The 11422-nt window shown below is 38.4% G+C and overlaps 1 long non-coding RNA gene across 1 annotated transcript; it reads left to right on the top strand.

Annotated features, from left to right (window-relative positions):
• Positions 1-4334: 4334 nt before the first annotated feature.
• On the top strand, positions 4335-6444 carry LOC118492305. Its single transcript, XR_004893122.1, has 2 exons — positions 4335-4568; positions 6292-6444. It is a non-coding gene; the product is annotated as an uncharacterized LOC118492305 (long non-coding RNA).
• The last annotated feature ends 4978 nt before the right edge of the window (positions 6445-11422 follow it).

The following is an 11422-nucleotide window of genomic DNA, read 5'->3' as shown; positions in this document are numbered from 1 at the left end:
AGATGATAACCTAATGTATGTATAAATGATTTTTATTAATCATGTGTATGGATATTCATGGAATATACATATTAATGAATGTATGTAAGTACAAATAAGAGGATATGGATAAGTATTAAAAGTAGTAAGTGGTAGGGCTAAGCATTTGACAGGAACCGGACCGACCTGAGAATTAACCGACCCGACCCGATACCCGATTTCAGCCTAAAACTGGAATCGAATATAGTACCCTATATGATAGTCGGGTCTCGGTTCCTACCATGTTCGGTGTTCTCGGTTCCTAGGTAATACCCGAAACCGATAAATCACAGTTATATCCATTCCATTTCAGAGTTACTACTATCTATTTGGGTGCTTCTCAAGTATCTCTTAGCTTTCACAATCTGATTTACTATCAAATGCTCAGCCCCATCATCCATTTCATTCGATTTCCATTGTAGGCAGCCACATATTCATCAATAGTTTGCTAAACTTTGGTAGGTGCATCACAACTTATGATATCATTACTCAGTAAACAATAAAAAAATGGAAAACAAATTTACTTAGCTGATGTTCACATAATCACATTTATATAGGTTTCTAAGGTAATAACATTAATCATACCTGAACCTCGTGAAGCAGCTGCAATAATTATGAACAGTATTGAAGATTTATTGAAGTATGGATTTAGTTCTGATATATCTTACCTTTACCTACTGTTTGATATACCACGAAATAGGTTAAGTCATTTTGATGGGCTTTGGCCTAGATTAGTTGTTTGTACAGAATCCATAAATTTATCTCGGTTCCACATGTTTGGCTTCGGTTCTTTGTTGTTCCCTACCCGACCCGACCCGATACCCAACATACTTGATTTACAGGAACCGAACAAATACCCTATATCCTATATTAGGGTCGGTTTCGGGTATTTTTCGGTTCGGTTCTCGGTTCTAATCGGGTCGGACCTATTTATGCTCACCCCTAGTAAGTGGATGCAAGTTCATTAGAAATTAAATTAATTACGTAGTTTCTTTCTTATGATTAAAATATGATAAGCATAGTTACTATATGAATTACATTTTTTTATTAGAAAGTAAATATTTGAGAATAATAACCCATGGCATTATAGCCTAGTGGTATTTTGGTGGTGGGATAAGGCTTATGACCCTTAGGTCATGGGTTCGATTTCCAAAAAGGGGGTTTTTCCCATATTTATTAGGTTTCCTCCTGAATTGGTGTATAGGCATTATTGCCTAGTGGAGATGGATATGAGTGATCCAAATTTGTCGTTAAAAAAAAAATATTTGAGAATAAAGAGGTACGATTTAGTTTAACAAAATGTTAGTGGTGTTGTAACGTTAGATAATTAAATGATAAGTGTTTTTTTAATGACTAATTTTTCCACTTAAATTGTTCCACCTCCCAAGGATTGAACTTTGATTACTAGGCTATAAGCTAAGTGGTAAATAATAAGTGTTTTAACAGGTTGAAATGGCATTAAACATGATAGTAAATCCAAAACATTTGATATATAACTTTTTATAGTCTATGAAAAGTTTTAAAACATTATTATTAATATTTATATTGAGTTTACGGTGTATATCATGTCTTAAAATTGAATCGGTGTTTACATTATACCCGCTAAAGTGCCAAGTGCCAAGTGCCAAGTGCCAAGTGCCAAGTGCCAAACACTTTCTTAGGGTTATTTTTGGTCCAAAATAGAACCACATAGTACAATTTTCTGATGAAAAAAAATTAAGCCCATCCCAACTAGTGAGCCATAAAATTGGGCCCATGTTTTATCCCCAAATAACATTATTAAGAATCAAGAGTATAAACAATCATATAATTTGATATTTCGCCCAAATATATAAATTATTCTGGTAGTTGAAGTCCAAATACCTATAATTGGTTGTTCCAACTCAAAAGCTATTACCTTTCGGTCAAAGTTAGTCAACGAGGGGTCTACGCTGGTCAACACTTCTATCAAGGAGTGTAGACGCATTTCAGATTATACACCGGTGTTGCGGGAAGGATATACACACACCCAAACCCCTTGGTTAACGTAACACGTGTGGGACATGATGAGCCTACTGGACTGAACTAAACCCATCTATGTGTCGCTGCTTACTCCTTCCATTCATACTCTTAAAGGTTTGGTGATACAGTCATCCAATGACGCATGTGGACATAACAAGCTTAACGGATCGAACTAACACGTGCTCTTTTGATTCTGGCTATGGTGATGAAATATTCGATGACATTTTACAATGATAGAAACGTGAATCGAATTAGCAAATTGTTGGGTGTTCTAAATCACCCAATAATTAAACCAATGAAATTTTCAAGCTTTTGAGTACCGCGGTCTTAATTGTTGTCACCGCTGTATCGTGCGGGTTTCCTACTAGTATATATATAGAAACGGAGTCAGGAGAAAACGGCAAAAAGTGTGAGAACGATGAGAACGCATCCTGGCCCAACACGTGGCGCGAGACATGATTAGGGTCCGAGGGGTTTTTTTGTCTTTAGTATTCTTCTCCTTTCCCGATTTTCGCGTTGGACATGCTGCTTTATTTTTTGCGTGCAAGATAATTTTGGCGTTATGTTGAATTATTAATTACTTGGCGTTTTACTGTTTTTCTCAGATTCTTCTCGTTGAATTAATTCTTTTTGTGTCACATAGTTATTTTTTTTAGGCGTTTTGGCTTTTTCCATATCAATTTTTAGCGTTTTGTATCTTTTTGTTAATAATTGATTACCATAGATTAATATTTTATAAAATTACAATAATACGAAATCAAAATAAACTAATAGTCTTCCGTAGGTGGGATTACATCAGAGATGTACCCATCGCTTTGTTCATCACTTTCTTCAGATTAATCATCATCAAATTTTAGATTTGCGTATAACGCCATTAGCTCGTCTCTTCTTTGCTGCAGCTTATTCTTGAATATCACTGCATCCTTGGATTTTGGATCGTTTGAAGGTGCTAAATCACAAAGTTGTTCAATGATAGTTAGCAACCCTGTATTCAACATTTCTTCAATTGGCAATGAATATTGCACCCGGTTTTTATAAGTCACTTCAAGCGTTCCTTCTTCCTCATGCATCACCCAACTTCTAAGTTTTGGTATAGGAGTATCGTCACTATCATCATCATCTTCATCATCTTCTGCCGGAAATTTTCTCTTCAGTCTTTTTATTACAGTTCTGGTTCTTTCACAATCGTTGGCCATTAGAACCCCAAGGGCCAGGATATCCTTCTGAACCCCTTCATTCATTCCAAGCATGTCTTTGATTGTCCTTACCTTTTGTGACAACTGTGATCTGTAATCATCGTATAATGTAAAACAATGTCAGTTATCAATAAAACATTATGCTTTGGTGTTATTATATGTGTTTTGGTGTTATTATATGTGCAATAGTGTTTATTAATTTTGCAATATTAATTCGATTCCGATTTCAAGCTTTAAATCACTTTCTGGAAGGTTATACACAAACCGGTGCGTAAATGCAATCAGTTTAACGCGACGTACAATCCGGAACTATGACATAAGCTAAACATACCCTAAGTATCCTCTACATAACTTAGAAATAAGTTTCGAAGGATTCGGTATGGCGAGAACATGTTTATTTGAGCTAAAGAACTAATTACGACAAAACTGCGAAACGAACGTTGGTGACCGCCCGGATAATATTTAAATCCCCCAAATATTCTGTTATGATTAAAATCTTACTTTAATTAGGTTCGTGTTGAAAAATAAATTAAAACGCTTAAAAACGTTATTTTTCAAGTTTAAGCGCGTACCGTGTGTTTCTACGCGACACAGTGCTTTTACTGCGAAACACAAACAACGTAGCCAGTCTTGGCAATTGAAATTTATTTCAGTAATATTTCGGCGAGTTTATCTTTATAGAATAATAAAAAAAATAACTTAGAACGCCATATGTCGGGATTTGAACGCTAGATAAAATACCCGGTACATAATTAAACACTTTAACGGAACGATACCCAACCGAACAACCGGACATCACCCGGAACACAAAAATAATGTTACACACATTGTTTTTACCTTTTTCTGAGCTAGTTAGGGCCCCCGAACATCCTAACACACTATATATTTAATAACCCACCATAAACCACTAACTAGATATTAGCCTCCTAACTAAGTTAGTAACTAACAATTGGAACCCAACTAAACTAAAACCCTTCTAAAAAATCGGTTAGGGTATGTCCCCCACTCCTAGATTTGTTTTATTATTTTATTTGAAAATGTTGGATATCTTGAAGGCATAATACATGTATAAAAGAGAAAGATGGTTTATAAATTAACACTTAGGACATGAGCCTTACATTCACAACTCACAACATTTGCAAGCTCTCTTCTCTCCCTCCTTCCCCACTTTCGGCAGCCATCACACACCACCCAATCACCACCATCAAGCTTGGTTCTAGCCATTTCCCATACTCTCAAAGGTGCAAGAGGTCATACAAACAAGCTCGGTGCTTTCGGAAGTTCAAGAATCGCTCTCGTTTTCTTTTATCCACCACTTTTCTACACTCGAACTCTCCTAGCCTTGTTCTAGTGGTAAGCACTTAGATCCTTGCATTTTACATGATTGTTGAGTGGTTAATGATGTTTAGAGATCAAAAAGATAGAAAGTCTAAAGAACTAAACAAGTCTTGAACACCATCTAACATATGATAAGGTAGTGTTAAAATGATGAATGAAATATGATAATGCATGATAAATCTGAAATATATAAGTGATAATCTGTTGTAAGTACTTTGTGATCGCTAAACATGTTGACGGAATCAATCGAACACACTTTATAATGTTAAAAGACTGAAAACAGAAAGCTAACTTAATGAAAAATGTATTTTTTGAAGTCTGGATTTATGTATTATGAAATACGGTTCTAATGGCACTAGAATCATAATTTTTGGACTTCGTTTACGATTTTTAAAGTTCCATTTTGTAACAGCAACTAGAGCTGCATTTTTGCTGCTGAAAATAAGCGTCCTGTTTTCAGTCATAACTTGAATTCTGCGTAGGATTAAATCATGAAATTTATATTGTAGATGGTCACTGTTGTCGCCGTGATCCTCCAACTGGAATTACGTCAAACGGACTCACGATAAATTTTAGTTGAATTATTCCGTGGACTGCGGTCAGAAAAAGATGAATCTGACTTCAGTCCGGGAAAATGAATTTTTATAAAATGTTAGTAATGAACTAGACCCCGATATTTTTACACAATAATATTGGTTCGTGTTAGACGTTCTGTAAAACTTTGGGAATTTTTGGAATAAGTTAACCATTTTATTTAAATGTCCGAAATAGTCCAGTTTCATATATATTAAAACAGAAATGACATAAGTGGTATTTTGCATGTCAAAGTGTGGGTTTTGATTATTAAATATCATTCTTATTTAATTTAAGGCGGATAAACAATTTGAGGGATTGTGTTAACATTTAAAAACGCGCCCGAAGGTGAGTACATAGTTCCCCTATTTTACTGTTTTCAATTGTTTTGGGGTGATTCATATGTAGCAAAACGATTTCGATTATCTTAACGATGATTTCAAAAACGATTTAAGATGGTTTATACTAAATTAATAACGATTTCGATAATATGAACGAACTTGTTGGTTGAAGTTAAATAATGAATGGCATTCATTAATTTTGGCCGAACCGACCAGTATTAGGTTATGGTACCATAGGATCCGACAAATCTCGTTATCAACCTGGACCCATGGTTATGTGTGGGTTAGGTAGATAACGACTGAATTTGATGATTGTTAACTTACCCTTTGGAGGTTTGTTAATACGAGAACGAGTTGAACGATGGACGAGTCACAAAGGTTTGAATGTTATTAGCAAGACGACCAAAAGTAGTTTTCACAATTAAAACGAGAACGATTTGAATGATTTGGTACGATTTGAACGATTTAAACAAATGAACGATGATCTATAACAAGTACGAGTTGAACGATGTCACACAACGATGTTTACAAACTATATAAACCATACGAGTTTTATTACGAGAATGATTTATGATTTGGTTTACACAAACAAATGTTTTGGGCTAAGATTCATGGCATCGAGGTTTATAAATTATAACCAATCTGTTTGACTTGTTTATTCATTTTACAATACAAATATTTTACAAATCAAGGTTTTCTAATATCGATTAACAAAGTTGAATGAGTTATTACTACATATAAACGAGCCATGAATTTGACACTCTCACAAAACCTATGTACTCGCCAGCATTTCTTTGCTGACTTTGTTTTTACATATGTTTCAGGTGATGTTGCTTAGTGTCGATTGCGAATAGGATGCAAGCTCACTTAGAACTGGATGAGGCCTTAGTGATTGAATAACGATGATAGACTATGTTTGATTTGCTTGTTTAAATTTAAGACAATGTTTAATATTTAATAAAATGAAACTCTTCGTATCCATGGTTTGAAACAATAATTCTGTTACAACACTCCCCGACGTTTCCGCCATGATTTGTTATTTTACGTGGTCGAGGTGTGACAGAAGAGTTGGTATCAGAGCCAATGGTTATAGAGAATTAGGTTATTAGTAAAATTTCAACCTAGACTATAACTTTCTAGGACCCCCAACGCAAGTTGATTTGCGTTTAGAATTTAAAAAAAAATCGAAATCCGAATCTGCTTCGAAAATTAATCATCCGTTCTAGGATGATTGATTACTAGGTTCTGAACCCTCCATTATAAAGTTTTGAACCCTTCCAGTTTGACACATTTTTGACATTGGTGCCTATTGAGTTTTCAAGATCTCGTCGAAGTTTGGGTCTAAATAATGTGAACACGTGCAAACTGGAAGAGTGAATGCCTGTACCCTGAGTTTTCTGTCTAAGGCTGGAGTGTTCGTACAAATCCACATAATCGGACCAGTCACTCTTTCCTGGGAACTCTTGGGGTGAGTGTTCACTTATAGGCGAGCATGTCTTCGCGATACATTATTTTGATTCATTACTTTGATTAGTCACTGCGTGCTGTTTGTTTGTTCGAAATAACAAACAAATGATCGCCTCCCTTATGATTCGTCAATATTTTCAATACCTCTTTTGTTTTTCCAAATTATCGACCTCACTCGTTTCTCATAATTCCTTGTTAGACAATTCCTCCTCGACGTGATGCACAATCTTTTAGTGCTGAAGAAATCGCAGCCCTTGTCACTCAGCAAATGGCTGCTGTGCTTCCAAGCGTCGTGAACCAAATCCACGAGCTGTACAACAACAATAACAATGCACAATGCAATTTCAAGAGTTTCAACTCTGCAAAGCCGCTAAAGTTTTTTGGGTCACAAGCAGCGACTGCACTCCTTCAATGGTTCGAAAGTATCGAGAACACATTCAGACATGTGCAATGTCCGAATGGGCGTAAGGTTGAATTTGCATCAAGTGTGTTCGAGAAGCGTGCTCTTACTTGGTGGAACAGAGTGATGCGCGATAGGGGTGCCGAAGTAGTGGCACAAACATGGGAAGAGCTTCGAGCTCTCATGATGAGAGAGTTTTGTCCCCGTCACGAAATTCGAGCTTTGGAACGAGAGTTTGACGATCTAAAACAAGATGGGGGAGAACACCGTGCGCACACAGATCGATTTGAGGAGCTCAGTCTTTTGTGTCCTACTATGGTTACCCCGTTGGAGAAAGAGATAGAGAGGTATATCGATGGGTTACCCGATTCCATACAAGATATCGTGACTGGCGTTAACCCTGCTATTGTTCGTCAAGTGATCGAGTTATCTGCTACCCTGACTGAGTCGCAAGTTAGGAAGCGTAAACTTACCTGCAAGGGTGATAAGAAGAAGTCAACCGATTCTGCTAAAGACAAGGAAAAGGGTAAGGGTAAGAAGGGTGAGTTTTCGAAGAAGTCGAGAAAGCGAAAGGGTGCTCAGAACTTTGCAGTAACTGCACAAAATGCTCAGAACCCTCAAAACCCACCAGCTCAACCTTATGCGAAGAAAGCGTATGCTGGTACCGCACCTCATTGTGCTTGCTGCAACGGTCATCATGTTGCACAACAAGCTTGTAGGCAATGCACAACGTGTGGTAAACTTGGGCATCAGGCCAAGTCTGCCGACTGGGTCAGAATCAAGCTGCTCAGGTTCAAGTCCCAGTTCAGGGGAATGCTGCTAGATTCCCACCGGGTTCATGCTTCAACTGTGGAGAGTATGGTCATTTCCGCAACAACTGCCCGAGGTTGGCAAATGCGAATGCAAATCTGAACGTGAATGTCAATGTCAATGCGAATGCGAATCCCGCTCGTGGACGAGTATTCAATCTGAATGCAAACGAGGCGCGAGCTGACAACCTCGTCGTCAATGGTACGTTTTTTTTAACAATCGACCTGCATCCATTCTTTTTTATTCTGGTGCCGATAGAAGTTTTGTTTGGTTATCTTTTGAGCCTTTGCTTGCGATACCTAGAACTAAACTGAGGAAACCCTTAATTGTCGAAGTTGCTACTGGTAAACCCCTTGTGCTTGATTCTGTTATTCATGATTGTCAGTTAAACCTTGATAACCATCTTTTTCCCATTGACCTCACGCCGATGCAACTTGGGAGTTTCGATATTATCGTAGGGATGGATTGATTGACCAAACATCATGCAGAGGTAGTTTGTTTCGATAAGATTGTTCGTATTCCTCTTCCGTCTGGCGATGTTCTGGAAGTTCGTGACGAGAAGCTATCTGGTGGTTTGAAGCTTATGTCATGTACAAAGGCTCAAAGTTATTTGCGAAAAGGATATGTCGCTTTCCTGGCACATGTCACCGAGGAGAAGGGCAAGAGCAAGAGTATTCAGGATACTCCGATTGTTCGGGATTATCCAGAGGTGTTTCCCGATGAACTGCCTGGTTTGCCTCCAGTTCGTCAAGTCGAGTTTCATATTGACCATGTACCCAATGCCAACCCGATTGCGAAAGCACCTTATCGTCTTGCACTGTCGGAAATGCAAGAGTTATCAAAACAGCTTCAAGAGTTGTCTGATAAAGGATTCATCCGTCCGAGCTTTTCGCCTTGGGGAGCTCATGTCCTCTTTGTGAAAAAGAAAGATGGATCTTTTCGAATGTGTATCGTTTATCGTGAGCTTAATAAGCTTACCATCAAGAATTGATATCCCCTACCTAGAATTGATGATCTCTTCGACCAGCTGCAAGGTGCTTCATGCTTTTCCAAGATCGACCTGCGTTCTGGGTATCATCAACTTCGTATTTTCGAAGAAGATATTCCCAAAACTGCTTTCCGTACAAGATACGGGCATTACGAGTTCACTGTCATGCCTTTCGGTTTGACGAATGCCACAGCTATCTTCATGGACTTAATGAATAGGGTTTGTAAACCTTATCCAGATAAGTTCATCATTGTGTTCATCGACGATATTCTCATTTACTCAAAGTCTCGAGCCGATCACGAACAACACCTTCGTTTGACATTGGAACTCCTAAGGAAGGAACAACTTTTTGCTAAACTCTCCAAGTGTGAATCCTGGCTTAAAGAAGTTCAGTTCTTGGGTCATATTATCAATGAGCAGGGTATTCATGTAGATCCATCCAAGAATGTTGCAATTAAGGATTGGAATACACCAATGACACCTACAGAAGTTCATTCTTTTCTTAGACTAGCTGGTTATTATCAGCGGTTTATTTCTAATTTCTCGAAGATCGCGGTTCCACTCACTGCTTTGACTCAGAAGAATAGGCCTTTTGAGTGGGGACCTAAGCAAGAAGAAGCGTTCCAAACGCTGAAACGAAAGCTCTGTGATGCTCCTGTTTTATCTCTGCCTGAGGGAAACGATGATTTTGTTGTCTATTGTGATGCGTCGAATCTAGGACTTGCTTGCGTTCTTATGCAACGTGGTAAAGTCATAGCTTATGCGTCTAGACAATTGAAAATTCACGAGAAGAACTATACGACTCATGATCTTGAGTTAGGAGCTGTGGTTTTTGCGCTTAAAATCTGGAGACACTACCTCTATGGAACGAAGTGTGTGGTTTTCACAGACCACAAAAGTCTCCAGCATATTCTCAATCAGAAGGAACTGAACATGAGGCAACGATGTTGGGTTGAACTCTTAAACGATTATGATTGCGAGATCCGCTACCACCCTGGTAAGGCGAATGTCGTAGCCGATGCGCTTAGTTGAAAGGAACGAGTCAAGCTTCATTCTGTTCAAACTCTATCGGATATTCAATCTCGTGTTCTTCAAACTCAACGATCTTGTGTGATCAAAGACTTATTGAAATACGAACTACCGCTTCAACTTAAGCTTAAACTGGAAAGGAAAGACGATGGTTTACTCTATTTTGAGAATCCTTTGTGGATTCTGAATCAGGACGATCTTCGCACCTTAGTAATGGACAAATCTCACAAGTCTCGATATTCTATCCATCCTGGTGCTGATAAAATGTACAAGGATCTTCGTACCCAGTATTGGTGGCCTGGTATGAAGAAGGATGTTGCCTTGTATGTATCGAAATGCCTAACTTGTCTCAAAGTCAAGGCGGAACATCAACGACCTTCTGGTTTGCTTGTACAACCAGAGATACCGGTTTAGAAATGGGAGAACATTGCAATGGATCTCATCACCAAGTTACCGCGTACGTCTAAAGGTCACGATGCTATTTGGGTCATAGTTGACCGTTTGACAAAATCAGCTCACTTCTTACCAATCTGTGAGGATTTCTCTGCTGAGAAGCTTGCCAAGATCTATGTAGACGAGATTGTATCACGACATGGTGTTCCCCTAGATATCATTTCCGATCGTGATGCTCGATTTTCATCTCATTTTTGGAAGACCATGCAATCTGCTTTGGGAACCCAACTGAATCTAAACACTGCTTATCATCCCCAAACAGATGGTCAATTTGAGGACGATTCAAACTTTGGAGGATATGCTTAGAGCATGCGTGATAGACTTTGGTGGTAATTGGGATTCTCACTTGCCATTGATCGAGTTCTCATACAATAATAGTTATCATGCTAGCATTAAGATGGCACCATTCGAAGCTCTCTACGGTCGAAAATGTCGTTCACCTGTCTGTTGGAATGACCGGTGAAGCTCAGCTTACTGGACCTGAGATCATTCTGGAAGCAACAGACAAAATCAAGAAAATTCGCGATAATCTTGTGACAGCTGGAAGCCGTCAAAAGAGTTATGCAGATTTGAGACGCAAGCCCGTAGAATTTCAAGTCGGAGACCGTGTCCTACTCAAGGTGTCACCTTGGAAGGGAGTGGTGAGATTTGGAAAGAAAGGGAAACTTGCACCACGATATGTTGGACCATTTAAGATTGTTGAAAGAATTGGAAAGGTTGCCTATCGACTAGAGCTACCTCCAGAGCTTGGAAATGTTCATCCGACTTTTCACGTGTCCAATTTGCGAAACTGTTTAGCTGATGCTGA

This window comes from Helianthus annuus, chromosome 5, assembly GCF_002127325.2.
Source record: "Helianthus annuus cultivar XRQ/B chromosome 5, HanXRQr2.0-SUNRISE, whole genome shotgun sequence".
Lineage (NCBI taxonomy): Eukaryota > Viridiplantae > Streptophyta > Magnoliopsida > Asterales > Asteraceae > Helianthus > Helianthus annuus.
The sequence above is the reverse complement of the archived record's forward strand: the minus strand, read 5'-3'. Positions and strand labels throughout refer to the sequence as shown.